General features: G+C 46.6%; 1 pseudogene; it reads right to left on the reverse strand.

The window, feature by feature from the left end:
• LOC125196046 (uncharacterized) overlaps positions 1 to 17,178 on the reverse strand; it is a 153,624-nt pseudogene that overhangs the window by 72,540 nt on the left and 63,906 nt on the right.

Genomic DNA, 17,178 nt, shown 5'->3' on the forward strand with positions numbered 1-17,178 from the left:
TCGCTCCTTCTGCTGATGCCTGTTTCTTCCTCATCTCCGACATCTCTCGTATCCCTCAATTTCTCTTTGCACGTCTTAGCCCCACGCCTTCCTCACTGCAACGCCGCCGACCTGCCTGCACCGTTGCGTACCCGTCGAGCGAGCCGCTTCCTCCTCATCTCTCTGTTGCTCTGGATCCCTCACTTTCTCTCTGCCAGCCGCCCCACTTCCCTCAACCTGTTTGCCTATGGTTGGATCTATTGCCGGATTGCAAGATCCTGCTATGTTGCAATCAAAAAATCAGAAAATTAGTCCCAAAAAAATGCAGATTCAATTGATGGTATGTGTATATTTGAGTGCGTAAGCTTCTTTGAGAAGCCAATTTTCTGCATTATACCAATTTTTGCCCAATAAAATCTGCCTTTTTTGTCCCAATAGATGATTACATAAAATAAAAAAAAAACAGCACCACTTTCCTGCCTAAATGCACCATAGTGGCAGTTTGGTGAATAACCCCACAACTGCCACTTTAGATATTGATAGATATCGATAGATACTACTCGAACCACTTTATTTTTTTTCTTTCTCCAACTTTACTAATTTTATATTTGAACATGCGTGGTATAATAGTAAAACTATTGATAACAACAAAGAGAGTAAGATTTTCTTAAAATAATAATTTTAGATTGCTAGATTAAACATTGAGAAAGAAACTAAACTGATTCTTCTTAATAATTAAAAGAAACCAATCAAATTTAATTTCACTAGGACTTTATGCATTCTCATGATTTGGATCTCAAATTGTCATAAGAATTTGAGGACCCTTATGCAATTACTTAAGAAAGATTAAGTAAGGTTAAAAGAATGTTCACAGAAGGTACTTTAGTCAACTTTCCTCTCTTAGAAAACACACAAGCTCTACTTTCAGGAAAGGAAAAGAATATTACCTCTTTTGGGAATACTACAATTCAAACGGTCATAGAATCCCAGAACACGCCAAGTGCAGAATATCTCCTCTGGCTTGCTGACCCGAGCCGAGCTGAGAGCCTTGACTCCCAAATCGCTCAGCCATTGGTGTCAGCTGCCCCTTTCCCCATCGCAAATCAAGGAGTCCCCTGCCTCCCGGCACCTACCCATCCAAATTATGTGCCTCCTCCCAACCCCCACATCTTCTCCCTTGCAGACTCCCCCCCCTCAGCCGAGGAAGAACAAAAAATCTCTGCCTCAATTTCGAAGCTGGGAGCTCCTCAACCTCTACTCCTTCACCAAATAATAACACCCTCTTATCGAGAAGATCCGCCTTTAAAGCTCTGCCGCTCGAGAAAGAAAACACTTCGTTGGCTTCGAAGGGTCCAGAAATTCTGAGGAAAGATGAGCCTTCCCCTGTTCCACACAATGGCCCCCCTAAACAAACCCCCCCGCCGAAAACCGCAGCTGAAATCCTCCGAGAAACCGTGAAGGAAGTAGGGCCTAAGCCGTTTGATCCGAGCATTGTGAGGAGAATGGGGTCGATCAGTATCAACAATGATAGGCCGACTATTTACTTCTCAGCTGAAGAGAACCACACGCTTGCGGAAGGAATGGGTCACGCTACTATTGGGAAATTCTCCCATTCTATTCCATCAACGAAACAGATTCAACGAGCCTTGGATAATATTAAGTTCAAACATGGATACACATGGAAATCAATCAACGCAAAGCACATTCTGATCTAGTTTGATGATATAAAAGATTACGCGAGGCTGCTGAATGGGCCAGAGGGCACACCGATGTGGCTCGTTGGCCACCACCCCATGCGAGTGTTCAAATGGACTACGGATTTCGACCTCTTCCACGAATCCCCCATCGCAGCAATCTGGTGTAATCTGATCGCTCTCCCCCTCCACCTCTACGACACTTCAGCCCTGTTCGCGGTGGGAAACCTCCTTGGCAATCCAATCCAATCCAAATTGACTAGTCCACGGCAGATAGATCTTGGCTTTCCTTCGCAAGACTGTGTATTGAAGTTGATATTACGAAAGCGCCTGCGGAGGAGGTAGTCATCGAGATGGGAGGTTGGGCGATGGTTATCAAGGTAATATGGGATAAGTTCCCCGCATATTGTACCGATTGTAAGCACGTGGGGCACAAACGCACAAAATGCTATGCTTACGGTCGAAAAGGTAAACATGCCCAGAATGACCCCACTAATGAATCTCACAAGAGTAAGGGTCCAGGAGACTCCAAAAGCAAAGATATTGGTGCTCAACAACCTCTCTCCAAGGGTAGATTTGAATGGGCGAGAAAAGATCAACCGGAGAAGCAACAAGTGAGCTCAAATGGCCCCTCGACATCACATACGGGGGTCTAGGAAGCTTCCCCCCAGAATCCTCTCCCTGACATTATGGGTGATCAGCCACCTCATGCTGACCAAGGTGCCAGCTTTCAAAAGCCGGGGAGGCGGAGAAGCGGCGATCAAAGGCCAGATCCCTATCCCCGCACAAGACATAGCAGGTCCCCAGATGGGAATGGCAGGAGGGGAGCGGGGGAATAAGGCAATACTTTGCGCAAACCGCTCTCTCCCTCACCAACCAGCCACGTTCATAGAGTGTCCAACTCCTCACCTGACCAGCCTAAAGGAGATCCCCAGGCCGCGAACATCCTCAGTACAAACAAATACTACAAACTTATGGGGGATGGAACCTTTGATACAGAGGCATACGAAGATGAAGATGAACACATCGAGAATGAGATTATGGTTGAAGGCAACCTGATAGAGGTCGCCACAACGGGCCAAGTTAACGGTATCGTCAAGGAAAGAGGCAAGGGAGATGGATCCTCCTCAGGTATGGACACCTCCTTTTAAATGTCTTTAAACCTTTTGGTTTGGAACGTTCGAGGGGTGGCTAACTCACCTACTCGAAACGTCATCAAAAGATTAATTGTCTCACATAAAGTTGCTTTTCTTGCAATCATTGAACCCCTAACGAAACCCGACCCGGATCTTTACTCGAGGGCTCTGGGGTTATCTTTTATTGGAAGCAACGTGAATGAGAAAATTTGGATTTTCGCACACCGAGATATGACCTTTAATGTTGAAGTAGATACAGAGCAGATGCTGCATGGGAAGCTTTTAGTTGACTGGATTAACTAGCCTCTCTACGTCTCGGTGGTCTATGGCAAGTTCACAAGGGAAGGGAGATACCCTCTTTGGAGCAAACTCAGAGAACTGGCCGAAATTATGGAAGGTGTCCCTTGGCTCGTTGGCGGCGATTTCAACACCATCCTCCACGTCGAGGATAGGGAAGGTAGCGACTCAAATCGACAACGGGAAATGATTGATTTTGCAGAGGTCATCGAGGATTGCCGTTTGCTTGATCCCGGTTTCGATGGTTCGAGATTTACGTGGGTCAAGAACAATCTTTTTGAGAGACTCGACCGAATGTTAGTTGGAGAATCTTGGACCTCTATCTTCTCCACAACAAGGGTCACCAACCTTCCAAGGGTCTGCTCGGACCACGGGCCTCTGCTGATGAGATGCAACACCAACCCCAACGACCGTATTGGGGGGAGTCCTTTCCGGTTTAAAAATATGTGGACCCGCCACCGGGACTTCCTTCAACTAGTTCGGGAATCCTGGGACCAAGACACAGAGGCAAATGGCCTTCTCCGGTTACAAATCAAACTTCATCGGCTAAAACAGATTCTTAAGAGGTGGAACAAAGAATCCTTTGGAAATCTCTTCTCCAACCTCCAAAAGGCGGAAGAAGACATAGCCCTGGCCCAAAAGGAGTTTGAGGAAGTCCCTTCCGGTGCAAATAGAGCATGCATTAACAGGTTGATTGTTGAATATATCCTCCTTCTCAAGATGAAGGAAGACTATTGGAAACAAAAAGCAACGGTGCGTTGGCTCTCTAACGGAGATAGAAACACGAAATTCTACCAGAGTTGGGTTAGACAAAAGTGGGTTAAAAGTCGAATACATGCCATCCACAATGGAGGAAGAATCATCTCGGAAGAAAAGGATATCCGAGACTTTGCAGTATCCTTTTTTCAAGAGCTACTCGCCCCTCCAGACCTCGTCCTCAACGAACCGGACCCGGAGCTCATTAGTAGGCTTCCTTCCCATCTTGACTTGTCTGGCCTCACAGCAATTCCGGATTTGACAGAGGTTAAGGAGGCAACCTTAACCATCTCGGGTGATAGCACTCTGGGACCGGATGGTTTCTCCGCGACCTTCTTCCACTGCTGCTGGAACATTGTGGGTCATGATGTGACAGCTGCCGTGGAGCAATTCTTCCGAGGAGCTTACCTCCCTCGGAGCATTACAACAACAACTATAGTGCTTATCCCAAAAAAGGCGAACCCGGAGGGATGGGCGGATTTTAGGCCTATCAGTCTATGTAATGTCACAAATAAGATTATAACAAAAATTCTCACGGTGCGCCTCACCCCCTACTGCCGTCAATCATTGCCCCGAACCAAAGTGGTTTTATAAAGGGGAGATTATTGAGTGACAACGTCCTTCTTGCGCAAGAAATGTTTCACGAGCTCCCCCGATGCAGTCCAGCGCCCAACCTGGCCCTCAAGCTCGATATGGCTAAAGCTTACGATAGGGTTCAGTGGCCATTCCTCCTAAATATGCTCGACCAGATGGGCTTTCCAAGAGAATGGTCGAGCATGATTAATCGGTGCATTGGCTCCTGCTGGTTCTCTATCCTGGTTAACGGCTCAACCGCGGGTTTCTTTAAATCGTCAAGGGGACTAAGACAAGGATATCCCATCTCACCGGCTCTCTTCGTTATCGGAGCTAACTATCTCTCCAGATCACTGGACAAGACCATCCGTGGAGATAAAGATATGTGCTTTAAATCCTCACGGCCAAGTCCGGAAGTTAGTCACCTAGCCTACGCAGACGACATCCCCATCTTTACCCAAGCAGCCTCAGCTTCCATCCGACGTATTAGGACTTGTCTAGATGATTACATGGCGGTCTCTGGACAAAAAATTAACCTTAACAAGAGCAGTATCTACATTGCGGCGGGCTTCTCTGATTGGGCTCCAGACATTCAAAGCACAGGAGGCTTTGCCCGTGGGTCCTTCCCTTTCATTTATCTTGGTGTCCCAATATACCGTGGTATCAAGAGAACAAACATGTTTCTTTTTCTCCGGGAGAAGATCGCTAGGAGAATTTCTGGTTGGGGTCACCGTCACCTTTCTTTCGGGGGGCGCCTCACGTTGATCAAGAGTACTCTAGAGGCCATACCAATCCACATTTTCCAGGCCATTGAACCCACGACGGGTATCATAAAACAACTCGAGCAGCAACTGGCAAGGTTCTTTTGGGGCTCCTCCACGGATCACAAACGGACACACTGGATTAGTTGGGAACAGATTTGCCTCCTAACCAAGGAAGAAGGACTCGGGGTGCGGAGATTTAAGGAGGTTCTTCGGGTTTTCAGCGCTAAACTTTGGTGGCGGCTCCGGGAAAAAAACTCACTTTGGGCGGATTATTTGCTTCAAAAATACTGCTCTAAAAGCCCTCCAATGTCCTCGCGCCTGCCGAGCAACTGCAGCCCCACTTGGCGAAGACTAACTCGAGCCTGGCCCCAAGCTCATCCCCATGTGAGATGGGTTCTCGGTGATGGCTCATGTTTTTTCTGGGATGATATCTGGTTGGAGGACTTGCCGATTAGAGACTTGAGCCTCGACGACAGGGGTCCCCCATTAACCAGAGTTGCGGACTTGTGGACGGATGGAAGCTGGTGTCGCATCAAACTCCAGAACCTACACTTCCAAGCCGGGATTCCACAGCAAGTTATCGATTAAATTATGGAGACTTCGATCCTCTCAGGATCCCCAGATACGCCAAGATGGTCCCTTTCTCAAACAAGCAACTTTACTCTCGCATCAGCCTGGGAACTACATAGAACTAGGAGGCCCGTGATCCCTGGAATGGAGGACCTCTAGCACAAAGGCAGCTCATTATCTATGTCCATCTTCATGTGGCGGCTTCTATCTAACAGGGTCCCGGTTGATGCAAAGCTACAATGGAGAAAAATCTCATTGGCCTCGAAATGCTTGTGCTGTCAGGAATCCCCGAACATTGAAAAGCTAATACATCTCTTCATCCTTGGAGATGGGGCATCGGAAGTGTGGAGGTTCTTTGACGATTGGTTCGAGGGGTACCTTCATCCCCTGAAACTCTCGAACTCCATCCCAGATAGAATAGAGACATGGGCTAAAAGATCGAAACATGGGACAAGCTGCGCCTCTCACGGATCCTGCCATGCGCTATCCTCTAGTTCCTCTGGGAAGAACAGAACAATAGCAGACATAATACGCGGTATCGTGCTCAAAGCGTGATCTGGCAGGTCCAATTGCACATTCACAACCTTGTCTCCCTAGGCTTCCTAAGTGGTAAAAACTGGACGGGATGCAACCCCAACGCCTTACGAAGGGCTCACGTGGAGGACAGACGCATTCTCCCCCCCCCCCCCCCCCCGTCCGAGAACCATCATCTGGACTCGTCCAAAGAATCCGTGGATCAAACTCAACACCAAAGGTGACTACTTCACAACAACAGGGCAAGCTGCGGGAGGAGGAGTGATCCGTGATGGCTGCGGGAAGCTCTCTACTGCCTTCTCTCTCACGCTTCAAGCGAGTTCTCTACTGGATGCGGAACTCCAAACAATTGTTCAAGGGATTCGGATTGCAAAACAGCAAGGCAACTCCATCTGGATTGAAGAGTGCCTTTTCTCGGTTTTCGTATGGTTTTTGGAATGTATCCAACTGATCAGGAAGAGATTCCCGACCCAGCTGAGTCGTTGGAACGACAACCGGGACCTGGCATCAAAAAAGTTTCCTCATCCCACTTCTACTGATTAGTATAGTGGAGGTAAGGGTCGAATCCCACAAGGATGGACACGTTCGGATAACTGCGGTGACTTTCCTGGGTGTTTTTGGTTAGCTACCACACTTGGGTTGAGAATTTACCTAGGCAATAAATAAAGATGGTACTCTACTGACTAGTAGGCGTGAAAATAACAGGCATGTGGTGGTGTTCGTGAAAATAGGGGACAAGGTGTCTCAGATGCATATGAAAAGTAGACAGTTACTAAAAGAGGAAATTTAGACAACAAGGTATATCTGGTGGCTGGGTGGCTCTCTGACAGGTCTGGACAGTACAACTGAAAAGTAGGGAACAAAAGCAAAAGTAACTTAAAAGTAAAGTGGTACAAACTAAAGTTGATTTTGACATTTTCTTCTTCAACAAGTATTGACAAAAATCATATGAACATAAACACCATGACTAAACTCAGATTCATAACTTCAAACTCAAGATCCATTGATTAAAATGCTCAAACTTAAAATGAAAGGTGAAACTGCAGTTTTTACTTCTACTGACTAACATGCAAGATGGTGATTATAATGCAGAACGAAGACTCATGCACGAAAATTAGACTGAAACATAACTACAACCTCAAATCAACAATTCCAGACAAGAAAACACTTAGATATTAAAAGCAACGATTAGATCTAACTTTCCTAGGCAGAATGAAGCATACTCGAACCAAAGCGACATACGAAATAGAAACTTCATAACTTAAACGTTGGATCTTCACTGAGTATTTCAAAAGGCAACAAAGATAAATGTTTGCGACAAATCCAACGACGAAAACAGGTAAAGATTAAGCTAGAAAGCAAAATAACGATTGTTTTGCCACTCCGGGCGATGATACTGCTATACTACTACGGCAACTGGCTGGAACGGCGGATCGATGACTTCTCCGGCAGACTCTTGGACGTCAAGTGACCATAGCTGTGGCGAGGAACGAGAGATTGGACAATGCTGAAGGACTGATCTTCTAGAGAGAATTCTACTAAGTGTGTTTTGAGAACCGAGAACTTAGAACTCTTAACCGAACTCTAAGGGACCAACTCTATTCTCTCTCTCCAAGTGGCTTCTTTTATAGGGAGACTTGCCCTTGCTTTTAGGGTAGACTTCCTTCACGTTTTGACTTTTCTGCTTTTGTTAATGATCATCCCAGCTATCCTTCTTCTCCATCTCGAGCCTTTTCTCTGGCATGCATCCTGGTCAGTATTGCACCCTTCTGGTACCCTTTTCACTTGCGTCACCTGAATCGTCTCCTACTGACTTGGATCCCTTAATCCTGCACACTTGAGCAACTGTTTTGCAGATAATACATGCATTTCACGACATACTGACCAGTAAACAAGACTTAGAATACGACTTATCAAATTGCTCACACTTACCACATGCTTGTCCTCAAGCGTGAAGACAAACAAAAAGAAATAAGTCGAATTCGACCCTGGTTACTCCCCCTGACCGACTCTACCTAACTAGACTCAAGACTCTGAGGCAAAGGAAAAAAAACAAACAACTACACAAACACATAACACATATAGTTAACTTAAACACATAGAACATGCTATATTTTCAACCACCCTTTCCCTCGAGATCAGGTACAATCCGGCCTTAGGCAGCCTTGAACTTTTGTCGCCCCCCTTTTCCTCCCCAGTCAGTATATCTTCTTGTCAGGATCACCCAATCCTACGCCAAACACTAGGTTCACTCAGTCACTCATTCCTCACAGGGGATGTTAGGACTGTTTTCTCTCAATGCTAAACCACAGATGTTTCGGACTCAGATCTCACGTGCAGCTCCTGAAGGTCTTTAAGGCTTGTAACGGGGCTATTGGTTTGTAATGTTTGGGGTAGTTGTCCCTAAGGCTCTAGGGTTCAAAAACTAACTACTTATTTGATGAGGGAGAACTGTGTGCATATGGGCTTCTGGCTAGGGCTTCTTCTTCGGCTGGACAATTTCTGACATTGGCTTCCAACTAGTCAGTAGCTTCCTTGTGGCTTCGCCACCCTTATTCCTTCTTCCTCCTTTCTCTTTTTGTGGTCAAGTATCTGTGACCATTTTCTTCACTTTTCTTTTCTGTGACTTTGCCACCCTTATACCTTCTTCTATTTTTGGATCTGGAATTTCTTTCCAGATCGATTTTCTCTTTTGTTCTTTGCCCCCCCCTTTTTTTTTTCCTTCAGCTGGTTCCTCTTGTATGTCCTCCTGGGCAGTTGCCTCCTTGCCTTATACCTTGCACGCACACAGTTCCATTGGCTGATGGGTTATTTCGGGGTATAGATCAGGTTAGAAAGTGGGGTTCTAAGGGTAGTTTTTCCTTCACACTTGCATCATCTATACTGACTAGAGGTTACTGGAGGGGGTGGTTTCTGTTTTTCGGCATGCCTTATCTCCCTCAATTCCCCTCACCGTCAGTTCGAGGCAGTTGAGTTTTAAGCCCATTCATAGAAAAAAACATAACAAATAATTCCTAGACCTAAACAAACCCTAAAAAAAACTAACATGCACTGACTCAAATAACACATATATACATGTCATACTGGCCATTTGCTCCCCCCTCTCACTTCACAAGTGTCTGCCCCAGATACGGGCTGTGAAGTGAAAATTGGGAATGGCTAGTATGACAGACACATTTATTACAAACACATATTATATCTAAAAACTTCTCACACTTAGACTATGCAATAGGCTAAGTGGGAGAGCTTCAGATATATACCTAGATTTATAAAACAAAGCAGAATATTTTACAAACATGTTATATAAACATATAAACTCCTCACACTTAGACTACGCAGTAGACTAAGTGTGAGTTAACATGCTTATGACAGAACACAAAAAATATAATAAAAACACATGCACTGAAGTAGCAAACCCTTTACTTCTCACACTTAGACTATTAAATAGGCTAAGTGTTATGAATGGGGCTTGCTCATATTTAATACACATAATTCTACCTATTTAACAAAAGTAAGCAAACAGAAATAAAAGAAAACTAACTGGTCAGTTTGGGGGGGGGGGTCGATCAGACGTTCCTCCTGCTCCTCCTTGGCGCAGGGGTCTGTGCAGGTGGTTCCTTTGGTTCCTCCTCAGTGGATTCCGGTTGGTTGTCATCTGCCTCCTCTTGTTCATCATCCTCTTCTTCCTCAGGTCCGGTGGTTTCCTCTTTCTGTCCTCCATGTCCACTTGTTCCAGCTCCAGTGCTTTCCTTTCCTCTCGCCAATTCCTTTAGGATGCTCTCCATTAGGGTTGTCAGATCCGCCATCTCTGCCCGTGATTGTCTATTCTCCTCCGCTAGCTCAGTGACTGCCCTCTCCAGATTATCTTGCCTCAGCCTTTGCTCTTGGTCGATTTGCCCAGCTTGCCCCTCCTGACCTTGTTGTGCCCTTCCACGAGGGGCTTCTCCCATTGGGTAGAACTGGGGTACTCCTTCTCTGTAGTATACCAAGTTGGTGCGAACGAAGAAGGGTATATCGAATAGGCCAGGAGCGTCGACCATGTACATCGGAGATAGGTCTTTTGCCTCTGTTATGATGATGTTGTTGCGCACGAAAGCTCCTAGTATGTGGCAGAGGGACAAGTTCCTAGCTGGGTGGGTGGCTATCAGGTGGCATTGGTAGGCTGTCCAAAATCCCAAATGCAGCCTTCTTCCACGATTAGCGCACCATGCCATGTACAATTCAGTCATGGACGTTCTGGCAGCTGAATTAATCTGCCCCAGTAGGTTATAGCCCAAGTAGAGTTGCACCAATCTCAGCATGGAATTGTTGAAGTGGGTGGATCTGGATGTAGTGGAGGCGAACTGACCAGCATCGGGGTGGGTTAGCTCCTCCCAGGCTTCCTGGGGCTCAAAGTCTATGTGTCTCCTCGGTACCCCCTCTCACGGCTTCTCTATTCTGGTCCTATAGACTCCTCCAGGCTACACATACCCAGTCGCACAGTCCACTCTATAAGACTCATGGACAGTTCTCCACTATTCTAAAGGAAATTGACACCTCGTCTGGGTCCGTAGTGACTTGGAACCTAAACGTGGTGAAGAACTCCTTTGCTAATCTCACAGATATCTTCGGGTCCCTATTCTCTAACAGCCATTCAAAACCCAATGCTTCCATACTAGTCAGGAAGGAATCACGAACAGATAACTCATCCAAAGAGGGTATGTGGAGTATCTTTCCGCATTTGACCTGCTTGCTGCTATCTTCCTTGTCGTCAAATGCGTCTTGAAGCTTTTTGGTGTTGTAGTGCTTCATGTCCTCCATAAGCTCATCAGTGAGCTCTACCCTCCACCGTCGGTACACGATCCTCTCTGCCGGAGGGTGGACTAGTTCATGGTGGTTGTCGGGGAGCTGCTGCTCATGGTATTCTTCTCCTTCTAGGGAGATATCACTCTCCGAGTCAGACTCCTCGCTGGAAGTGTAATCGTTGTTGCTTAATCTCCTTCTTCCTTCCGGCTCTCTGATCACTATGCTGGCATTGGCGGCGCGCTGTTTCTTTACGGCTTGTTTCTTCTTGGCAGGGGCTTTCCCCTTTCTCTTTCTTTCTTGGGTGTACTTAGCTTCTTCGATTTCCACTGCCTCTGCTTTTTCATCGGCTTGTGTTGAAACGTCCTCCTGAGTGGTAGGCTCGGTCGCCACACGGGTACTAGTATCACTTCTTGTCGACTCCTCCCGACCTACTGACTGTGATGCGAGGTCCAGACCCTCAGCCACCCTGTCAGTCTTCTCCTTCTGGTTAGTCGGCGTTGATGATACTGTCCCTGTTGCCATTTGGGTGTCCTTCTGGCTAGCTTTCGAAGTCTCCTCCCCAGGTTTTGTAGGAGTAGTCTTCTCGTCTTCGCTAGAGACCTCCACTGCATCTGCTGCTGTGTTTGCTCCTGCCTTGTTGGACTTCCACTTTCCTAAGCATCTCTGTGACACTCTTTGGGGTTTCTGCTTTTCTGCCTTGGGGTCGTTCTTGAACACTAGCCTCCTCTTTACTGGCTTTGGTTCAGTTACCACTGAGACTTCCTCTTGATGTGTTTCTGGTTCTTGCCTTTCCTCCTCAAGTTGCTCAGCATTCTCTGGTTGTTCTTCTGTCGTCTCCTCCACGGATTGTTGGACTACCCTCTCTGACTCATCTGCTTCCATGGCTGTTTCCCCCCTTTCTACTGCCTGGGATGCGAGGTCCAGTACCTCAGCCACCCCTTCAGGGTTTACCACGATCCTATCTCCCTTGCTCAAAACCGCGTGGAACTCATCATCCATCATTAACCCTTGCTTCCTGGCCATTTCGTTCAGGTCTATCTCCTCCTTTTCTGCTTCATCCTTCTCGCCCTCGCTTACTCTCCCTCCGCTCTCCTTTTTCTCTGTTTCTCCCCAGTTGGGATCTTGATAGGCGGAAAGAGGGCTAACGTCGAGCGGTTCTGTTTGTTGGTGTATGGGAGAAGGGTGAGAGGGTTCTGATTGTGCAATTACTGTTGGGGAGGCCTTTTCGGATGTCGGATTTGAGGTTTTTGGGGTGGTGTTGCTGTGGTTGCAGTTGGGGTAGGGTTTGGCGTCGCCGGCATTCCGCCGGCCAGGCTGAATCCTGCCAGGGTCGCTGTCCAATCTTTGTTCGGGTCTTGTTGCCTTAGATACGCTGCCAATGCGTCTAAAGGAACCATTGCCGGAATTTGTGTCGTCGGCATTGGCTGTGATCGTGGTGGACTTGGCGGCTGCAATTCGGCTGTCGCTCGGACTTCTGGCGGGTCTTCGCCGGTGGTAGATGCTGGGTTATCGGTTGCTCTTCTCTTTGCCATGGCTTGTATCGGTGGTGGTTCTCTTTTTCTGGTAGTGGGGTGGTAGTTTTCGGAGTGGGATGGTGGTTGTGAGAGAGAGAGAGAGAGAATGCAGGTAAGGGTTTGTAAAGTGAAGGGGAGTAGGCGGTGGGGTGTTTTATAGAGGGGTGGGCAGTTGAGGGTTTTGACCAGTTGTAGGCGGTTGCCGGGTTGCGACGCTTCGGTGGGAGGCGGTTGGGCGTTCTCGCAGCTGATTGGACGTCCCCTGTCACGTCTCTGCTCCACGCGCCCTCCCAGTCTCTGCACTCGCCTGCAAAGCTGCAACACGCACCAAAATTCAAATTTCACTCTATATCTCTCTCTCAACTAGCCAAAATAGAAATAAAGCAAATAAATGGGTCTTAAATATAATTCAGAGTTTCACCTAAGTGGTATCTTCGTGGTCAATACAGACTCTGAATTAATATTCAAGATCCGAAAATCTTTTTGTTGTTTTTTCCTTCTTAACTTAAGTTAAATTACTAAATATTTACAATATTTACATCATTACTAAGGGTATTTGAAGTTTTTCATGGTCAGTGAGCACAAATCATATAACGTTGACCAGGTGGAACTCCAAACCCCTTTCTTACTGGTCATTTAGACGCTATTGGGATGTAGTGGAATTTCTTCCACTACACACATCTCTTCATTTTCCCAATATATTTTCAATCTATGCCCATTGACGACAAAAGGTTCAGAGTTAGGGATACTCCCTGAAATCTCGACCGCTCCATTAGCACGTAGTGCAGTGATAATGTAAAGTCCTGCCCATTTGGACTTGAGTTTCCCAGGCATTAGCTTCAATCTTGACTGGAAGAGTAGTACTTTCTGACTAACTTGGAGATCCTTGGTTCTCAGATTTTTGTCGTGCCACATCTTTGTTTTCTCCTTGTACCACATGGCTGAGTCGAACGACTCCAATCTGAGTTCTTCCAGCTCTTGTAGTTGTAGCTTCCTTTCCTCTTCACAGGCCTTAGCATCCACGTTAACCTGCTGAACTGCCCAGTATGCTTGGTATTCAATTCCTACTGACAAGTGACACATCTTCCCAAAGACGATGCGATAGGGGGACATCCCGATAGGAGTTTTGTAGGCTGTCCGATATGCCCACAGAGCATCTTCCAACCTTGTGCTCCAATCTTTTCTGGAGGGGTTGACTGTCTTCTCTAAAATGCTCTTTATTTCCCTGTTTGAGATCTCTGCTTGCCCGTTGGCTTGAGGGTGGTAAGGACTAGATAGGCGGTGATGAACTCCGTACATCTTCATCAATGCTTTGACCATTCGATTACAGAAGTGAGTCCCTTGATCAGAGATGATTGCCCTTGGTATCCCAAATCGGCTGAATATATGACTCTTGAGGAACTTGGTGACTTCTTTAGATTCACAAGTGCTTGTGGCTTTGGCTTTTATCCACTTTGATACATAGTCAACTGCCACCAGGATAGGAGTTCCCATAAGATGAGGGAAAAGGACCCATGAAGTCCATACCCCAGATGTCGAACACCTCACAAACAATTACTGGAACTTGCGGCATTTCGTCCCTCGCGGAGATCCCACCGGTCAGTTGGCAACGGTCACAGCCTTTGCAGAACTCGTATGCATCTCTGTTCAGGGTTGGCCAGTAGAATCCGCTATCCAACACCTTTCTGGCAGTCTTCCTTGGCCCGAAATGTCCTCCACATGCTAAGGAGTGGTAGTGCGTTAGTACATCCCGTTGCTCCCAGTCAGGAACACATCTCCTAATGACCTGGTCGGTTCCTGCCTTCCACAAGTATGGGTCGTCCCAGAAATAATACTTTGCTTCTCTCTTGATCTTCATCCTCTGAGCCTTTGTCACGTTTGGCAACATTGGTAGCTCTCCCGTCACTAGGTAATTGGCCAAGTCCGCATACCAGGGTTCCTGCCCTACTTTCTCCTTGCCCTTGGTTGTTACGTCCTGCCCAGTAAGTCTCATCACTTCTTCCCAATCGATCTTCCTTGCGGAGAAAATCACTTCACATAAATGCTCTTCCGGGAATCGATCTCTCACATCCTCACTGTTCCCTTCTTGTATTATTCTGCTCAAGTGGTCCGCTACTTTGTTTTCAACCCCCTTTTTGTCTTCTACCTCCCAATCGAATTCTTGTAAAAGCAGCACCCATCTGATCAGTCGGGGTTTTGACTCCTTCTTCGCAATGAGATACTTAATCGCCGCATGATCAGTATAGACGATGACTCTGGATCCCAGTAGGTACTGCCTGAACTTTTCGAATGAATAGATAACCGCCAACATCTCCTTCTCGGTGGTGTCATAATTCCGTTGGGCTTGATTCAAGGTCTTAGATGCATAGAATATCACGTACCTTTTTCCATCGATCTTCTGACCCAGTACGGCCCCCACGGCATAGTCACTAGCATCGCACATCACCTCGAAGGGGTGATCCCAGTTAGGAGCCTGAATAACCGGTGCAGAAATCAATTTTTCCTTAAGGAGGTTGAAATCAGCCATGCAATGCTCGTCGAAAATGAACTCCACCTCATTTTGGAGAAGTCTGGTATGGGGTCGGACAATTTTGGCGAAATCCTTGATAAATTTTCGTTAAATCCAGCATGGCCCAAAAAACCTCTTACTCCTTTCTGATCAGTAGGGAAGCGTAGTTTGGATATGACATCCACCTTAGCTTGATCCCCCTGGATTCCCTTTTCTGACACCACGTGTCCTAAGACAATTCCTTCTGTAACCATAAAGTGGCATTTCTCAAAATTTAAAACCAGACTCTTTGCTTGGCACCTTTCTAGCACCACATCCAAATGTTGCAAGCATGAGTCAAAAGAGTCTCCGTAGACAGTGAAATCATCCATAAAGATCTCTATACAATCTTCAATCAAATCCGAGAATATGCTCATCATGCACCGTTGGAAGGTACCGGGGGCGTTGCATAAGCCAAATGGCATACGCCTATACGCATAGGTTCCAAACGGACAGGTGAACGTGGTCTTATCCTTGTCCTCCGGGTTCACGTAGATTTGAAAGTAACCACTGTACCCATCCAAAAAGCAGAAGTACTTCCTCCCAGCCAGTCGCTCCAGCATTTGATCGATGAATGGCAGGGGGAATGGTCCTTCCTGGTTGCAATGTTCAGCTTTCGGTAATCTATACACATTCGCCATCCAGTGACTAGTCTGGTGGGCACTAGCTCATTCCTCTCATTCTTAACCACCTGGATCCCTGATTTCTTGGGGACCATATGGATTGGGCTGACCCATTCACTATCTGGTACCGAGTATATAATGCCCAGTGAGAGTAACTTCAAGATTTCCTTCAGTATCTCTTCCCACATGTTTGGGTTCACCTTTCTTTGAGAATCTCTATGTGCCTTGGCTCCATCCTCCAGCCTAATGTGGTGCATGCAGACGTCCGGGCTTATGCCCGAGGTAGGCATACTTAAGGTTCGCTGGCAACTTTTTCAACTCCACTTGCGGGGGTAGTGTGTCTGTAGGTAGAGGGTTCTTTTTTGAATTCTCCTCTTGCTCTTGTTCAGCATCTGATTTTTCCTCCATACTGGCCGGTAGCAAGGCCCCTACGGATCCCGCTAGTTCTGACTTCTGACAAAATTCCGTAATTGTTTCTTCGATCTCCTCGTCAGTCAACCCTCGGCTACTGATTAGATCACACCATGCAGCTGCTTCCACATCAGCCTGGGCATACACATCCAAGGCTTGGGGCTTTTCCTGCAATAATTCGGTCTCAAGAAATTCTTGGACTAAGGGGTCAATTACATCAACATAACATAGATTTTCAGAATCTATTGGTTTTTTCATGGCTTTATTGATGTCAAAAACAAATTTCTCACTATTAAAGTCAATGCAGATTGTCCCCTCAGCCATATCCACAATTGCCTTAGCCGTTCTTAAGAATGGTCTTCCTAACAATATCCCGCTAGACTCCCTAGCTTCTGGTTCACTCATTTTAATTACATAAAAATCAGTGGGATAAGTAAAGTCTTGTATCCTGACCAACACATTTTCTAACACACCATCCGGATTTATACATGACCTATCAGCCAGTTGGATCAACACCCTAGTATTTGACAATTTTACCCCCTTTAACCGATTATAAATGGATAACGGCATAACATTGATAGATGCTCCTAAATCACACATTGCATGCTCGATTTTTACATCTCCAATTGTTATGGGTAAAGTAAACATACCTGGGTCGGCTCTCTTGGGTGGTAGTTTCTCCTGTACAATAGCTGACGCTATCCCTTCCATCATGATTTTTCCATCCTCCTGGGCCTTTCCGGCTATGAACTCCTTTATAAACTTCCCCAGAGGGGGCAGTCTCACGGCTTGGAGGAATGGTATTGTGACATCCAGCTTTCCGAAGATCGACATGAAATCCACAGGGTTTTCTTTCCTCCTCTTCGTAACAAACCGATATGGAAAGGGTTTTTCTCCCTTAGCCTCTTCAGTTAGCCTTGGTGGACCTTCCCTTGGTGCCTCCTGGGTTTGAGGTTCCGATGTGGGCATTGCTCCTTCCGGTTGCTCATTTCCA

Source organism: Salvia hispanica, chromosome 2, assembly GCF_029641045.1.
Source record: "Salvia hispanica isolate PSC_SH4W2 chromosome 2, Shi_PSC_v1, whole genome shotgun sequence".
NCBI lineage: Eukaryota > Viridiplantae > Streptophyta > Magnoliopsida > Lamiales > Lamiaceae > Salvia > Salvia hispanica.